General features: G+C 47.5%; 1 protein-coding gene across 1 annotated transcript in view; it reads left to right on the forward strand.

The window, feature by feature from the left end:
- The window catches only part of LOC123992536 (rho guanine nucleotide exchange factor 17), a 125,734-nt gene that overhangs the window by 53,572 nt on the left and 53,880 nt on the right, over positions 1-18,282 (forward strand). The gene's annotated exons all lie outside the window — the stretch shown is intronic.

The raw sequence follows: 18,282 nt of genomic DNA on the forward strand, positions 1-18,282 counted from the left end.
GTCAGCCCTCCCCATTATGAGCAGAGCCTCCTCCTTATTGTGATGTCAGCCCTCCCCATTATGAGCAGAGCCTCCTCCTTATAGTGATGTCAGCCCTCCCCATTATGAGCAGAGCCTCCTCCTTATTGTGATGTCAGCCCTCCCCATTATGAGCAGAGCCTCCTCCTTATAGTGATGTCAGCCCTCCCCATTATGAGCAGAGCCTCCTCCTTATTGTGATGTCAGCCCTCCCCATTATGAGCAGAGCCTCCTCCTTATAGTGATGTCAGCCCTCCCCATTATGAGCAGAGCCTCCTCCTTATTGTGATGTCAGCCCTCCCCATTATGAGCAGAGCCTCCTCCTTATTGTGATGTCAGACCAAATGGCATTGTCATGTCAGACATTATGTCATTGGAATGATCAGATTTTCCATTGTGATGTCACACTTACCACAATTGGCCCAGTGTGGTCCGAGTCTGGCCGGTGTAGGCCGTCATTTTAAATAAGAATTTGTTCTTACTGATTTTTGGAACCATGATAACCAGCATTTGCAGAAAATTTGTCACAAGTCATTCTGGGACCATAACCACAGGATGACTGTAACGATTGTCTCCCTCTTCTGATGAGGAATAGGATGGATCGGACCAAAGTGCAGCGTGGTACGTATTCATAATCATTTTAATAAAGATGAATACTGAACGACAAAACGACAAAACGAACAGTTCTGCAAGGTGCAACAAAAACACTAAAAGTGATGAAATCATTTATTTTCAACCTACACACTAACCTATAATGACAAAATAAAAACAGGTTTTCAGACAATTTATTTAAAAAAATAAAAACTGAAATCACATTTAAAAACCTGTTTTCGCTTAGACATTCTGGGGTATTGTGTGTAGATTGCTGAGGATTTTTTTATTGAATCAATTTTAGAATAAGGCTGCAACGTAACAAAATGTGGAAAAAGTCAAGGGGTCTGAATACTTTCCGAAGGTACTGTAGAAATCGTTGGTGATACTTGAAGTCGTTTTTAAGTGTAATGCAGTTGATTGGTGACGATGACATGAACATGTGTTGACATTAGCATCTATACACACATTATACTATATGTTTACCTGAACATAGTGTGAAACACACATAGATACAATAGCTTAAATGTAGACTTATAATAATGGGCGGAAATGAGGAGATTCTGGATGTGTCCCCCACGAGGGGACGTGTGCGTGGCTTTTCCATTGTTTTGGTCAAACTCTTACCTGAGCTATTGTGATGAAACTGATTGTGAAGTCAGACCCCTAGCCAGGGAGCTGGCTCTGGGTTCCAGCTCAGTCTCTCTCACTCTAACATATGTTAACGTTGCCAAAGCAAGTGAACTAGATGATTAACAAAAGTGAAATAAACAATAAAAATGTACAGTAAACATTACTCACGAAAGTTACTCTCGCTCTCTGTCTCTCTCTCGCCCCCTGGTGTTGAGTCTGTGTTCTGCATGTAGAGTATTATTTGTTTCTGTCCGATGTTGGAAACCATCAGTCTTATCGTTAGCGAGCCCACTAGACCACCTCTCATCCATGGTGTGTCTCTGTGTGTATGACTCACCCTGTGGGACCCTTTGTCCAGGCCATAAAAACACCAACCCTTCCCCTCAATTCACATAACTGCTGTGTCATTTGGGATCTCTCTCTCTCTCTGCCTCTCTCTCTCTGCCTCTCTCTCTCTCTCTGCTTCTCTTTCGCTCTCTCTCTGCCTCTCTCTCTCTGCCTCTCTCTCTCTCTCTGCCTCTCTCTCTCTGCTTCTCTTTCGCTCTCTTTCGCTCTCTCTCGCTCTCTCTGCCTCTCGCTCTGCCTCTGTCTCTCGCTCTGCCTCTGTCTCTCCCTCTGCCTCTCTCTTTCGCTCTGCCTCTCTCTTTCGCTCTGCCTCTCTCTTTCGCTCTGCCTCTCTCTTTCGCTCTGCCTCTCTCTTTCGCTCTGCCTCTCTCTTTCGCTCTGCCTCTCTCTCTCTCGCTCTGCCTCTCTCTCTCTCGCTCTGCCTCTCTCTCTCTCTCTCTCTGCCTCTCTCTCTCTCTCTCTCTCTGCCTCTCTCTCTCTCTCGCTCTGCCTCTCTCTCTCTCTCGCTCTGCCTCTCTCTCTCTCTCGCTCTGCCTCTCTCTCTCTCTCGCTCTGCCTCTCTCTCGCTCTGCCTCTCTCTCTCGCTCTGCCTCTCTCTCTCTCTCGCTCTGCCTCTCTCTCTCTCTCTCTGCCTCTCTCTCTCTCTCGCTCTGCCTCTCTCTCTCTCTCGCTCTGCCTCTCTCTCTCTCGCTCTGCCTCTCTCTCTCTCTCGCTCTGCCTCTCTCTCTCTCTCGCTCTGCCTCTCTCGCTCTCTCTCGCTCTGCCTCTCTCGCTCTCTCTCGCTCTCTCTCGCTCTCTGCCTCTCTCGCTCTCTGCCTCTCTCTCTCTGCTTCTCTTTCTCTCGCTCTCTGCCTCTCTCTCTCTCTCTCTGCTTCTCTTTCTCTCGCTCTCTGCCTCTCTCTCTCTCTGCTTCTCTTTCTCTCGCTCTCTGCCTCTCTCTCTCTCTCTCTGCTTCTCTTTCTCTCGCTCTCTGCCTCTCTCTCTCTGCTTCTCTTTCTCTCGCTCTCTGCCTCTCTCTCTGCTTCTCTTTCTCTCTGCCTCTCGCTCGCTCGCTTTCTCTCTCTCTCTCTCTCTGCCTCTCTCTCTGCTTCTCTTTCTCTCTCTCTCTCTCTGTCTGTTTCTCTCTCTCTCTGCCTCTCTCTCTGCTTCTCTCTCTCTCTCTCTCTCTCTGCCTCACTCGCTCGCTCTCTCTCTCTGCCTCACTCGCTCGCTCTCTCTCTCTGCCTCTCTCGCTCGCTCTCTCTCTCTCTCTCTCTCTCTGCTCTCTGCTCGCTCTCTCTCTCTCTCTCTCTGCTTCTCTTTCTCTCTGCCTCTCTCTCTCTCTCTCTCTGCTGCCTCTCTCTCTCGCTCTCTCTCTCTCTCTCTGCCTCTCTCTCTGCTTCTCTCTCTCTCTCTCTCTCTGCCTCTCTCTCTCGCTCTCTCTCTCTGCCTCACTCGCTCGCTCTCTCTCTCTCTCTCTCTCTCTGCCTCGCTCGCTCTCTCTCTCTCTCTCTCTGCTTCTCTTTCTCTCTGCCTCTCTCTCTCGCTCTCTCTCTCTCTCTCTCTCTCTCTCTCTCTCTCTCTCTCTCTCTCTCTCTCTCTCTCTCTCTCTCTCTCTCTCTCTCTCTCTCTCTCTCTCTCTCTCTCTCTCTCTCTCTCTCTCTCTCTCTCTCTCTCTCTCTCTCTCTCTCTCTCTCTCCTTTAGACTAACCTGGCTTGCCTGTCTTGTCCTTTTACAACTATAAAAAAAATGTCTGTTATTGTGTGGTGTGAGACCAGGACGGAAATACTTCTGCATAGCCAGAAGTATTGCTTGAGAGAACATTTCTGTCAGAGAGAACGAGAGAGCGAAACAAAGTAAGAGAGAGAGAGACAGGGAGAGAATGAATAAGCAGTAGTGACTGTGTAGTAGAGATTGTTACTGATTTATAAGTGTTTTATAATGAGTTAATGAGTATGAATGGCATATGCCGGCCCTTCTTGAACTGTGTGTGTGTGCGGTTTCCCTCTCTCTTGTTTGCCTCATTGCGACCCCCCACGGTGCTTTACAGCTGGGAACCTTCTTTTTCCCACAACATCTCTCATGAGCCTGTCAGTTATTATTGACATGGGGAAGATATTGAGCGTGGCACGATAGCACTCCCATTCCCACACACACGCCCACACCTGGCACACACAAACCCGCACGCACACACACACACACACACCCACACACATGGCACACATGCACACACACGCACACACCTGCCACCAGCTGACAATCTGCTCACAAAACATACGGTCTCTGTCCCCATCTCTCTGTCATCGTGCTGTCTCTGTCCCCATCTCTCTGTCACCGTGCTGTCTCTGTCCCCATCTCTCTGTCACCGTGCTGTCTCTGTCCCCATCTCTCTGTCACCGTGCTGTCTCTGTCCCCATCTCTCTGTCACCGTGCTGTCTCTGTCCCCATCTCTCTGTCATCGTGCTGTCTCTGTCCCCATCTCTCTGTCATCGTGCTGTCTCTGTCCCCATCTCTCTGTCATCGTACTGTCTCTGTCCCCATCTCTCTGTCATCGTACTGTCTCTGTCCCACTTACATTTCTGTCAGATCTCTCTGTCATCGTGCTGTCTCTGTCCCCATCTCTCTGTCATCGTGCTGTCTCTGTCCCCATCTCTCTGTCATCGTGCTGTCTCTGTCCCCATCTCTCTGTCATCGTGCTGTCTCTGTCCCCATCTCTCTGTCATCGTGCTGTCTCTGTCCCCATCTCTCTGTCATCGTGCTGTCTCTGTCCCCATCTCTCTGTCATCGTGCTGTCTCTGTCCCCATCTCTCTGTCATCGTGCTGTCTCTGTCCCCATCTCTCTGTCATCGTGCTGTCTCTGTCCCCATCTCTCTGTCATCGTGCTGTCTCTGTCCCCATCTCTCTGTCATCGTGCTGTCTCTGTCCCCATCTCTCTGTCATCGTGCTGTCTCTGTCCCCATCTCTCTGTCATCGTGCTGTCTCTGTCCCCATCTCTCTGTCATCGTGCTGTCTCTGTCCCCATCTCTCTGTCATCGTGCTGTCTCTGTCCCCATCTCTCTGTCATCGTGCTGTCTCTGTCCCCATCTCTCTGTCATCGTGCTGTCTCTGTCCCCATCTCTCTGTCATCGTGCTGTCTCTGTCCCCATCTCTCTGTCATCGTGCTGTCTCTGTCCCCATCTCTCTGTCATCGTGCTGTCTCTGTCCCCATCTCTCTGTCATCGTGCTGTCTCTGTCCCCATCTCTCTGTCATCGTGCTGTCTCTAAACACGCCCCCTTTGTGTGTGTGTGTATAGACCCTGACTACTGAGATCTAGCCTCAGAACAACGATTAAAGCTTTCAAAACACACACACGCATATGTTGATAAGTGTTATATACACACCCCTGTAGATGTGTCTACCAGTCCTCCGCAGGGATAGAATACGTTTCAGGTGCAACAGTGTGAGATCACACACAGCAGCCACACGTGTTCAGTTGCTGCTAGGCAGATGTGTAACATGTAGCCTACATTCTAAACGTTAGAATAGTTACAGCACCTTTAGGTTGGTCACCACAATTCCCCACATGGGAACTAGACCCAATAGGAAGCAGTGGTCTGGCTCTAATCTCGGTTAACCTGGAAATATTTGGACCTAGTCTGTTTTATGACAGAAAAGCTATCCAATTCTTCTGTCTCTAACTACTAGCAGAGCGTAGGCAGAGTAAGAGGGAATGCCTTCAACTAAGCATGAAACATCAGGCATATTTCAACGTGCGCACGCATACATGCATATCTTAACAGGGTGGGGACGAACCCCGAGGTCTGACCACTGCACACCAGTAACCACTTTAAGCCGCATTATAATTTGCCCTGTGTGTGTGTGTGTGTGTGTGTGTGTGTGTGTGTGTGTGTGTGTGTGTGTGTGTGTGTGTGTGTGTGTGTGTGTGTGTGTGTGTGTGTGTGTGTGTGTGTGTGTGTGTGTGTGTGTGTGTGTGTGTGTGTGTGTGTGTGTGTGTATATAAGTTTAAACCATTAGATCCCAAGGTGAGTTATTTTATTTGGTTGTATTAAGACCAACAGCTTTTGTGTGTTTGAAGGTGTATTGCCGTTTTACTCTCAACCTCACAGGGATTTTTCATGGGCAATATACAGGTGCTTCCAGTGGTTTCTGAGTTAAAGAAGATCTCATCATGCTTAAGGTCAGGTATTAATCATTTAACTAGGTTTCAAAGGAGCATAAGGGGTTTAAAGTGTGTGTGTCTGTCACCAGATCTCAACCCAATTGAACACTTATGGGAGATTCTACAGTAGATTGGCGTCCGAGACAGTGTTTTCCACCACCATCAACACCAAATGATGGAATCTCTCGTCGAAGAATGGTGTCGAAAATCTCCAATAGAGTTCCAGACACCTGTAGAATTTATACCAAGGCACATTGAAGCTGTTCTGCTGGCTCATGGCCCAACACCCTACTAACACACTTTATGTTGGTTTTTCATGGCACATCACTGTTAAACTATGTTAGCATTCTCTCCAATAGAGTTCCAGACACCTGTAGAATTTATACCAAGTTGAATTTGGACATGCATTTCATCTGGATGGGAAAATACTGCCCCCTGTCACCAAGAAGTTCATCAATTATTTGGTGATGTGAATATATTTAATATTGTTTCACTTTTTAAACCTGACCGAGATTCCAGACTTTTTAATTTTTAAAAAATCTTTATGAAATTCACTGAGGAGGATGGTCCCCCTCTAACCTCCTCTGAGGAGCCTCTATGTGGAAGTCTGGAATCTGGGTCGGGTATTGTATGCAGGTAGCTCATTTCAGCCAGTTCGCATCTCCAAGTGTTTTACCCTCTGATATAGGCAGTGGTACACACACACACACACACACACACACACACACACACACACACACACACACACACACACACACACACACACACACACACACACACACACACACACACACACACACACACACACACACACACACACACACACACACACACCCTCGCTGCCTGGCAACCATTCTGGGTCGCTACTGAGCTAGGTCGATATATACAGGTTAAGACAACATTGTTGCATAGCTGGTCCCATTGCTGCAATGACTTATGGGATTTTAGAATCCCAGTGAATCCCGTAGCTTCAAATTACACTTTTGCGTGCAGATGAAACATTATGGAGGTTTAAAGGAGGCCAGAATGGAAGACATATGCAAACTTCCATTAAAATATTTATCAATTATGCTTTTAGATTCAAATATATGTCAACAATCCTTTCTCCAAAGGACCAGTCTATGATTACAGACTTCATCACACACCCCTCAATGCCTTGTTTGAGGGAGGAGAACTGATAAACTGATACACACTCCTCAATGCCTTGTTTGAGGGAGGAGAACTGATACACACTCCTCAATGCCTTGTTTGAGGGAGGAGAACTGATACACACTCTTCAATGCCTTGTTTGAGGGAGGAGAACTGATAAACTGATACACACTCCTCAATGCCTTGTTTGAGGGAGGAGAACTGATACACACTCCTCAATGCCTTGTTTGAGGGAGGAGAACTGATAAACTGATACACACTCCTCAATGCCTTGTTTGAGGGAGGAGAACTGATAAACTGATACACACTCCTCAATGCCTTGTTTGAGGGAGGAGAACTGATACACACTCCTCAATGCCTTGTTTGAGGGAGGAGAACTGATAAACTGATACACACTCCTCATTGCCTTGTTTGAGGGAGGAGAACTGATAAACTGATACACACTCCTCAATGCCTTGTTTGAGGGAGGAGAACTGATAAACTGATACACACTCCTCAATGCCTTGTTTGAGGGAGGAGAACTGATAAACTGATACACACTCCTCAATGCCTTGTTTGAGGGAGGAGAACTGATACACACTCCTCAATGCCTTGTTTGAGGGAGGAGAACTGATAAACTGATACACACTCCTCATTGCCTTGTTTGAGGGAGGAGAACTGATAAACTGATACACACTCCTCATTGCCTTGTTTGAGGGAGGAGAACTGATAAACTGATACACACTCCTCAATGCCTTGTTTGAGGGAGGAGAACTGATAAACTGATACACACTCCTCCTTGTTTGAGGGAGGAGAACTGATAAACTGATACACACTCCTCAATGCCTTGTTTGAGGGAGGAGAACTGATACACACTCCTCAATGCCTTGTTTGAGGGAGGAGAACTGATAAACTGATACACACTCCTCATTGCCTTGTTTGAGGGAGGAGAACTGATAAACTGATACACACTCCTCAATGTCTTGTTTGAGGGAGGAGAACTGATACACACTCCTCAATGCCTTGTTTGAGGGAGGAGAACTGATACACACTCCTCAATGCCTTGTTTGAGGGAGGAGAACTCCCTCACCACTAACGGTGAATCACATTTTTATTTGGCGTACCCCCAACGGCATTGCGCGTACCCCCAACGGCATTGCGCGTACCCCCAACGGCATTGCGCGTACCCCCAACGGCATTGCGCGTACCCCCAACGGCATTGCGCGTACCCCCAACGGCATTGCGCGTACCCCCAACGGCATTGCGCGTACCCCCAACGGCATTGCGCGTACCCCCAACGGCATTGCGCGTACCCCCAACGGCATTGCGCGTACCCCTGGGGCAAAGCTGTCTAAATGGAATTTGTATTTGTGTTCCTGGCAACTTGACCTTTTTTGGAACATTATTTTTGTCTTCCTGTCAGGGCCCAGGTCTGTCAGGGCCCAGGTCTGTCAGGGCCCAGGTCTGTCAGGGCCCAGGTCTGTCAGGGCCCAGGTCTGACAGAATCTGTGCCGAAGATCTAGGTGCTGCTGTCGGCCCTCCTTGGTTGGGGACAGAAGCACCAGATCATCAGCAAACGGTAGACATTAGTAGGATGAGGCCGGGTGCTGCGGACTGTTCTAGTGCCCTTGCCAATTCATTGATATATATATATACATGTTAGAGGGTGGGGCTTAAGCTACATCCCTGTCTCACCCCACGGCCCCGTGGAAAGAAATGTGTGTTTTTTTGCCAATTTTATCCGCACAATTGTTTGTTTGTTTACATGGATTTTATAATGTTGTTTATTTTTCGCCCAACACCACTTTCAATCAATTTGTATAGCAGACCCTCAGGCCAAATTGAGTCCGGCTTTTTTTTCTTCAACAAAGCATGAGAACTTAGTCAATTTTGGTTTGTTTGTTTATCAATTAGGGTATGCAGGGTGAACATGTGGTCTGTCGTACAGTAATTTGGTAAAAAGCCCATTTGACATTTGCGCAGTACATTGTTTTCACTTAGGAAATGTATGAGTCTGCTGTTAATGCAGAGGATTTCCCCAAGGTTGCTGTTGACACATATCCCCCCGGTAGTTATTGGGGTCAAATCTGTCTTGATTGAGGTGATCAGGTCTTGGTTCCAAATACTGGGGAAGATGCCAGAGCTGAGGATGATGTTAAAAAGTTAAAGTATAGCCATTTGTAATTTGTGGTCTGTATATTTTATCATTTCATTTAGGATACCATCAACACCCCAGGCCTTTTTGGGTTGAGGGGTTTGTATTTTGTCCTATAGTTCATACAATGTAATTGGAGATTCCAGTGGGTTCCGATAGTCTTTAATAGTTGACTCTAAGATGTGTATTTGATCATGTATATGTTTTTGGTGTTCTTTGTTATAGGGCCAGAAAGATTGAGGAAGTGGTTTACCCATATTTCTAAATTTTTGGATAGATAACTCTTCGTGTTGTTGTTTGTTTAGTGTTTTCCGTTTTTCTATGGATTCTTCAATTACATTGTTGATTTCTGACGTGCTGTTCCTTCTTTTTCCCTAGTGTATTTCTGTATTGTAATAGTGATTCACCATAGTGTATTTCTGTATTGTAATAGTGATTCACCATAGTGAAGGCGTAGATTCAGGTTTTCTGGGTCTCTATGTTTATTTGTGCACCCTTGGGCCTCAACACCACAGTGTGTGTAACTGTATATGAAGAGTGAGTGTGTGTCGTTCCTCATAGCAGAGAACATGTAGATTTAGTGAATGTGTAAAAGATGTCACAGTGTTCTAAATTTCAACTCGGCAAACTTCTTACTTGCAGAATATGTATTTCTCAGATGTACAACGTAGTGAAACAAACAGATACCCAGTCCTGAGAGAGAACCACCAACCCCCAGGCTAATCCTATTATGTGGCTTTGTGTTTGTGTGTGTGTGTTCACTGTGAATCGTTGAATTTCAACCTCCCTGTTGCATTACATTACATTTAAGTCATTTAGCAGACGCTCTTATCCAGAGCGACTTACAAATTGGTTGCCATGGTGACCTGTAAGCATTACCTAGAGTTTCTGTCCTCTTGTCTGAGCTCAACTAACTCTGCCTGAGACTCAAGGGTGGATGGCTCTGTGATCATTTCTGAGTCTGTCTGCTCTCCTCTCAGATCAATGACTCTGGGATGCAGTGGTTGAGTCTGCCTGCGCTGGGCTGAGCGGTGAGCGTCTGCCCTGCCTGCTGTCTCTCATTATATATACACACACACACACACTCTGGGAGGGCTGCATCACTCACACACACACACACAAACCTCACACACGAACCTCACACAGACACGCTCACACGGCCACGGAGAGAGTGCTCGACTTCACGCACACCAGCCTGGGCGGAGCTACAAGGAAAACGCACACACTCACAGAATATATCGGAGAAGCAGGAATTTTGGGACGTGTGTGTAGATGGGGATAATTCCTAAATGACAGACTGACCACTGGATTTAAAGGATTTAAAGGATCGCTGATCTTTTGGAGTGGAGGGGGCACAACCCAGAGAGGGGGGTGTCCTTTTAGGATTTGAAACAGGGAGGAGGGGCTGCGATTTTCCCACTCTTCCGGAATGACCAGTGAGCATTTGGGCCAAGGGGAGGAAGAGGGAGGGGGCAATTTTTGGGTGAGCTGTTGTTTTTGGGGGCGTATTGTGGGTGTCTTTTGGGGTGTTTGTGTGTATAGACACGCCAGTCATTCTTTAGGGTTTGTGTGGGCGTGTGCGTAGACACACCATCCGTGTTTGTGTGAGAGTGTGTCGATACACACAGGCCATTCCGTATGCTGCAGATGGTTCGCACCCTCGCCCAGTTCTCTATCGCTCTGGAGGAGATGCAAGAGAATGGAGAGAGCGCCAGCGACAAAGGAAGACAAGAGCAAGAAGGAGGAGAGGAACTGATGGACAGGGATGAAGCTGAACGTGTTGGGAACACTAACGGGAATGGGCTTGGAGCTGTGAGTCCTCAGAATCACGGCGAGGTAGATCAGTGTGTGTGTCTGTCTGTGGTTGAAGGATATTCCCTTAAAACACTCATCCCTGTTCCATCCCTGTCTCTCCGCCAACATGCATATTCTCTCACAGTGTCAGACTCAGCCATTGGCAGAGACTAGAATAGCAACATACCTGCAAAACAAGCTGCTCCCAGCCCTTCCTCTCTCCCTCTCTTTACCCCCCTCCTTTTCTCTAACCCTCCTCTCTTTATTTTATTTATCTCCCTCCCTCTCTTTCTCTCTCTGCCCATTCTCTCCCTCTTCTCCCTTTCTCTCTCTGCCCATTCTCTCCCTCTTCTCCCTTTCTCTCTCTGCCCATTCTCTCCCTCTTCTCCCTTTCTCTCTGCCCATTCTCTCCCTCTTCTCCCTTTCTCTCTCTGCGTAGATGTGAACTTCTATGTGATGAATACATATAGTGAGGGTTGAGGAGGAGCGGGAAAACGAGTGCAGGGATGAAGAGAGAATGAGAAGAGTTCTGCTGGTTGTGACGCACCTTTTGAAAGCTTTTATCAAATTCTTGTTGGGTTTGGGAAATGATGCTGCTTTCTCCTCTTTTCTCATCTCTCTTCCCCTTCTATTGCTTCTCCCCACATTCCCTTCTATAATTTCTCGCTCGCGCTCTTTCACTCTCTCCTCCACTCTCTCTCTCTCTCTTCCTCTCTCTCTCTCACTCTCTCTCTCCCTCTCTCCCTCTCTCTCTCCCTCTCTCCCTCTCTCCCTCTCTTCCTCTCTCCCTCTCTTCCTCTCTCCCTCTCTTCCTCTCTTCCTCTCTCTCTCTTCCTCTCTCTCTTCCTCTCTCCTTCCTCTCTCTCTTCCTCTCTCTCTTCCTCTCTTCCTCTCTTCCTCTCTCTCTCTCTTCCTCTCTCTCTCTTCCTCTCTCTCTCTCTCTTCTCTCTCTCTCTTCCTCTCTCTCTCTTCCTCTCTCTCTCTTCCTCTCTCTCTCTTCCTCTCTCTCTCTTCCTCTCTCTCTCTTCCTCTCTCTCTCCTCCTCTCTCTCTCCTCCTCTCTCTCTCTTCCTCTCTCTCTTCCTCTCTCTCTTCCTCTCTCTCTCTTCCACTCTCTCTCTCTCTCTCTTTCACTCTCTCTTCCTCTCCCTCTCTCTTCCTCCCTCTCTTTCTCTCTCTTTCACTTTCTCTCTCTTCCACTCTCTCTTTCACTTTCTCTCTCTTCCACTCTCTCTTTCACTTTCTCTCTCTTCCACTCTCTCTTTCTCTTCCACTCTCTCTCTCTTCCTCTCTCCCCCTCTCTTCCTCTTTCTGCAGGGTCATATCTCTGTAATAGAATTAGAGCAGGGTGAATCATACGATTAGTCCCATCACCTACCTCCTTTCTCCCACACCCAGTAACCCTCCCCTGCCTGCTTGACTGACTGCCTGCCTGGCTGGCTGGCTGGCTGTGTGTCTATCTCTGAATAGTTGTATCACCAAATGTATCTCTCATTCCCCCATTAACCAAGCAACCTGTGTGCCTCTTTTCTTCCATAGAACATGTGAAGTAAATGTATCTGTAGTTGTTGTAACCCGTTAGTTATTCCTTGTTGTCATTTCCCTCCCAGACTGTTAATCCACACAGAGAAGATTTACCTGCCTGGAAAAGCCAGGGAGAGGAAAGAGAGAAACCAAAAGGAGGAGGAGGAGGAGGAAGGGAAGGGAATGGAAGGGAAATAGCTCATCATAATTAGTCTAACCTTTCTAGCTATATATTATGGCTTTGTTTCATATCATATCCAACCTAGCTAGCTATATATTATGGTTTGGTTTCATATCATATCCAACCTAGCTAGCTATATATTATGGTTTGGTTTCATATATCCAACCTAGCTAGCTATATATTATGGTTTGGTTTCATATCATATCCAACCTAGCTAGCTATATATTATGGTTTGGTTTCATATCATATCCAACCTAGCTAGCTATATATTATGGTTTGGTTTCATATCATATCCAACCTAGCTAGCTATATATTATGGTTTGATTTCATATCCAACCTAACGAGCTATAGATATGATGGTTTGGTTTCATTTCATATGTAACTTAGCTAGCTATATATATATATGATGGTTCGGTTTCATATCATATTTAACCAACCTAGCAAAGTATGAAAATCATATTCTTGGTCGTACTGATGGTGAGTTGACGCTGATCTTATATTCAGTAGTTCTTCTCGACTGTATGTAATGAAACCTAAGATGACCTGGGGTACTAATGTAAGAAATAACACGTAAAAAAAAACAAAAAACTGCATAGTTTCCTTGGAACGCGAAGCGAGGCGGCCATCTCTGTCGGCGCCGGAAGTCCAACTAGACTTCCCCTGCTCCTTAGCAACAGGCACACAGCTAGACTCCCCCTGCTCCTTAGCAACAGGCACACAGCTGGACTTTTCCCCCTGCTCCTTAGCAACAGGCACACAGCTGGACTTTTCCCCCTGCTCCTTAGCAACAGGCACACAGCTGGACTTTTCCCCCTGCTCCTTAGCAACAGACACACAGCTGGACTTTTCCCCCTGCTCCTTAGCAACAGGCACACAGCTGGACTTTTCCCCCTGCTCCTTAGCAACAGGCACACAGCTGGACTTTTCCCCCTGCTCCTTAGCATCTCTTTCCTCAGATGAGTTTTAGTCCTCTCTCTCTCTCTCTCTCTCTCTCTCTCTCTCTCTCTCTCTCTCTCTCTCTCTCTCTCTCTCTCTCTCTCTCTCTCTCTCTCTCTCTCTCTCTCTCTCTCTCTCTCTCTCTCTCTCTCTCTCTCTCTCTCTCTCTCTCTCTCTCTCTCTCTCTCTCTGTAACCCTCCTCCTCTGCCTAGTGGCCCTGTAACTGCAGTTTGAAGGTGACAGAAAATAGATGTTCCTCCATGTGTTGTTTTGGTGGCTGAAATACAGCAACATTGTTGCTGTTTGACATCCAATTGAAACGTGTGTGTGTGTGAGAGAGAGAGACCTGCGTAGCTACGCGTGTACAGTTGGTCTGTAACGACTGACTGTTCTCTGTCAAGTATTGATCCCTTACTGGTTGCGTCACAGTTACATAACCCTGTTGAGAGGCTGAAGCTCCAGAGGCCTGTATGTGAAGCAGGGGACCACGGTGGAGGCCTAGCCCCCCTCTCAGGGCCCTGTCTCTGGGCATTGACAGGAGGGAGGAGGGCAGAGGGCAAGCCCTGGCGGTCCCCCAGCACTGGGGGTGAAGAGGGTTGGAGATGGATGGAGAGGGAAAGATTGATCAATGGAGAGAGAGAGATGAATTAATTGAGAGGGAGAGATTTATGGATGAGTGGATGGAAAGCGAGCGGGATGGATGGAGATTGGATAGGAGATGGATGAAGAGAGAGGGGATGGAGGGAGAGCAGGTAAGATGGATTGGGAGAGATGGATAGATGGGAGCGAGAGATGGATGGAGACTGGAGGGGGGATTGATGGAGACCTGCAGAGGGGATGGATGAAGAGCGAGAGATGGATGGATAGACTGGAGAGGGGATGGATGAAGAGAGAGAGATGGATGGAGACTGGAGAGGGGATTGATGGAGACCTGCAGAGGGGATTGATGAAGAGAGAGCAATGGATGGATAGACTGGAGAGGGGATTGATGGAGACCTGCAGAGGGGATTGATGGAGACCTGCAGAGGGGATTGATGGAGACCTGCAGAGGGGATTGATGGAGACCTGCAGAGGGGATTGATGAAGAGAGAGCAATGGATGGATAGACTGGAGAGGGGATTGATGAAGACCTGCAGAGGGGATTGATGGAGACCTGCAGAGGGGATTGATGGAGACCTGCAGAGGGGATTGATGGATACCTGCAGAGGGGATTGATGAAGAGAGAGCAATGGATGGATAGACTGGAGAGGGGATTGATGGAGACCTGCAGAGGGGATTGATGAAGAGAGAGCAATGGATGGATAGACTGGAGAGGGGATTGATGGAGACCTGCAGAGGGGATTGATGGAGACCTGCAGAGGGGATTGATGGAGACCTGCAGAGGGGATTGATGGATACCTACAGAGGGGATTGATGAAGAGAGAGCAATGGATGTATAGACTGGAGAGGGGATTGATGGAGACCTGCAGAGGGGATTGATGAAGAGAGAGCAATGGATGGATAGACTGGAGAGGGGATTGATGGAGAGAGAGCAATGGATGGATAGACTGGAGAGGGGATTGATGGAGACCTGCAGAGGGGATTGATGAAGAGAGAGCAATGGATGGATAGACTGGAGAGGGGATTGATGGAGAGAGAGCAATGGATGGATAGACTGGAGAGGGGATTGATGGAGACCTGCAGAGGGGATTGATGAAGAGAGAGCAATGGATGGATAGACTGGAGAGGGGATTGATGGAGAGAGCAATGGATGGATAGACTGGAGAGGGGATTGATGGAGACCTGCAGAGGGGATTGATGAAGAGAGAGCAATGGATGGATAGACTGGAGAGGGGATTGATGGAGACCTGCAGAGGGGATTGATGAAGAGAGAGCAATGGATGGATAGACTGGAGAGGGGATTGATGGAGACCTGCAGAGGGGATTGATGAAGAGAGAGCAATTGATGGATAGACTGGAGAGGGGATTGATGAAGAGAGAGCAATGGATGGATAGACTGGAGAGGGGATTGATGAAGAGAGAGAGATGGATGGATAGACTGGAGAGGGGATTGATGAGAGATGGATGAATGGAGACTAAAGAGGGGGTGGATGGAGAGAGAGAGATGGATGGAGACTGGAGAGGGGATGGATGGAGAGAGAGAGATGGATGGAGACTGGAGAGGGGATGGATGAGAGTGAGGGGAGAGAGAGATGGATGGAGACTGGAGAGGGGATGGATCTGGTGTCACTTGGCGTGGGAAGTATAAGGGGGGTTGTGTAATGCTGCTGTTACTAGAGAGAGTGGTTGTTATGGACTACTGTCGCCAGGGAGAGGGGTGATGACGACAGAGGATTTGGGGCGGCAGGGTAGCCTAGTGGTTAGAGCGTGTGACTAGTAACCGGAAGGTTGCGAGTTCAAACCCCCAAGCTGACAAGGTACAAATCTGTCGTTCTGCTCCTGAACAGGCAGTTAACCCACTGTTCCTAGGCCGTCATTGAAAGTAAGAATTTGTTCTTAACTGACTTGCCTGGTTAAATAAAGGTTAAAAAAATACTTCTAGAACTTTTTTGTTTGTTTTACTCTGTTCTCATTTCTGCCTTGGCATCCTTCCTCTCTTGCTGCTCCACTCTCTTTCTCATCTCTCTGCTCCTCTCTCTGCTCCTTTCTCTTTCTCCTCTCTTTCTCATCTCTCTGCTCCTCTCTCTGCTCCTTTCTCATCTCTCTGCTCCTCTCTCTGCTCCTTTCTCTTTCTCATCTCTCTGCTACTCTCTCTGCTCCTCTCTCTGCTCATCTCTGCTCCTCTCTCTGCTCATCTCTTTCTCATCTCTCTGCTACTCTCTTTCTCCTCTCTTTCTCATCTCTCTGCTTCTCTCTCTGCTCCTTTCTCTTTCTCATCTCTCTGCTCATCTCTGCTCATCTCTGCCCATCTCTCTGCTCATCTCTCTGCTCATCTCTCTGCTCATCTCTCTGCTCCACTCTTTCTCCCCTCTCTTTCTCATCTCTCTGCTCCTCTCTCTGCTCATCTCTCTGCTCATCTCTCTGCTCCACTCTTTCTCCCCTCTCTTTCTCATCTCTCTGCTCCTCTCTCTGCTCATCTCTCTGCTCATCTCTCTGCTCCACTCTTTCTCCCCTCTCTTTCTCATCTCTCTGCTCCTCTCTCCTCATCTCTGCTCCTCTCTCTGCTCCTCTTTCTCCTCCTCTCTCTGCTCCTCTCTCTTTCTCATCTCTCTGCTCCACTCTTTCTCCCCTCTCTTTCTCATCTCTCTGCTCCTCTCTCTGCTCATCTCTCTGCTCATCTCTCTGCTCCACTCTTTCTCCCCTCTCTTTCTCATCTCTCTGCTCCTCTCTCTGCTCATCTCTCTGCTCATCTCTCTGCTCCACTCTTTCTCCCTCTCTTTCTCATCTCTCTGCTCCTCTCTCCTCATCTCTGCTCCTCTCTCTGCTCCTCTTTCTCCTCCTCTCTCTTTCTCATGTCGCTGCTCCTCTCTCTCTCAAGTGCTAGGCAACCAGCCTGGAACATTCCAGATGAGACGCCTGTTTTCTTGTTTGAGAAGCATTATGAGAGTAGATCTGATTGGTTAACACTGAGATGGGAGGTGGCTCAGATTGATTGAACGGTGTGGGCTACTGTAGGACAGAGATGTTCTGTCGTGGCTGGACTTAGTTTAGGGGTGTGTGTGTGTGTGTGTGTGTGTGTGTGTGTGTGTGTGTGTGTGTGTGTGTGTGTGTGTGTGTGTGTGTGTGTGTGTGTGTGTGTGTGTGTGTGTGTGTGTGTGTGTGTGTGTGTGTGTGTGTGTGTTTGCGGTTGTGTGTGTTTGCGGTTGTGTGTGTGTGTGTGTGTGTGTGTGTGTGTGTGTGTGTGTGTGTGTGTGTGTGTGTGTGTGTGTGTGTGTGTAATGGTAATATTTGGTAAACGTTCTGAGCGGTGAGTTGAGCGACCAAGGTTCAGTAGAGGCCCCCTGCGGGCTGCTCTGACATGGGAGACACACACACACACACACAGAATCCCCTTTCCCCTCTAAGACTCATAATAACAGACAGACTAAAGCTTCTAAGCCAATCAAAGCCATCAGAGGGAGCATGGCTTAGGCTTCTCAGCCAATCAAAACCATCCTAGTCCCACAGGCTAAAACATTGCCTTTGAGCTGAAGGCCAGCAGCCATATTGGGTTGTTAGTGTGTTTGTATACGTGTGCAGATGTTTTTATCCATGTCACCAGGTAACAGGAAGAGGTCAATGAATAATGATCACATCCACCTTCTGCATTTATCTGTTGTCTTTTAAAGTCCTTCATTGAAGCAATAGCAAAGCGCATGACCATCCATGATATCAACATTACAGTTGTAACCGTGTTATGAGGCTATACAGTGTTTGTTTACATTTGCATTGTTTACAAACGTTGGAGAAAAACAAGTTTCTATTTTGGGTTCTGATGGGGTACGACAGTTAAAATAAACTCATGGGGCATTTCTAAGTTATATGCTTCATATATGCTTATATGTTAAGTCAATGGGTATAATTAGTCCAGAAATGGATGTAGCAACTAATGGTTCTAGCTTTAAACTCGGTTACCATGGCAATCCTGTGACCAAAATGAAAACAACGTTCTGGCCATCATTCCCCCGTGTGTGTGTGTGTGTGTGTGTGTGTGTGTGTGTGTGTGTGTGTGTGTGTGTGTGTGTGTGTGTGTGTGTGTGTGTGTGTGTGTGTGTGTGTGTGTGTGTGTGTGTGTGTGTGTGTGTGTGTGTGTGTGTGTGTGTGTGTGTGTGTGTGTGTGTGTGGTATCCAATTAAGGCAGCGGGAACCTAAAAGAGCAAAGTTCATTGTTTCAGGAAGATCCCTCTTGTTTTAACAC

The sequence above is a fragment of the Oncorhynchus gorbuscha genome, linkage group LG13 (assembly GCF_021184085.1).
Source record: "Oncorhynchus gorbuscha isolate QuinsamMale2020 ecotype Even-year linkage group LG13, OgorEven_v1.0, whole genome shotgun sequence".
In the NCBI taxonomy this organism is placed as follows: domain Eukaryota; kingdom Metazoa; phylum Chordata; class Actinopteri; order Salmoniformes; family Salmonidae; genus Oncorhynchus; species Oncorhynchus gorbuscha.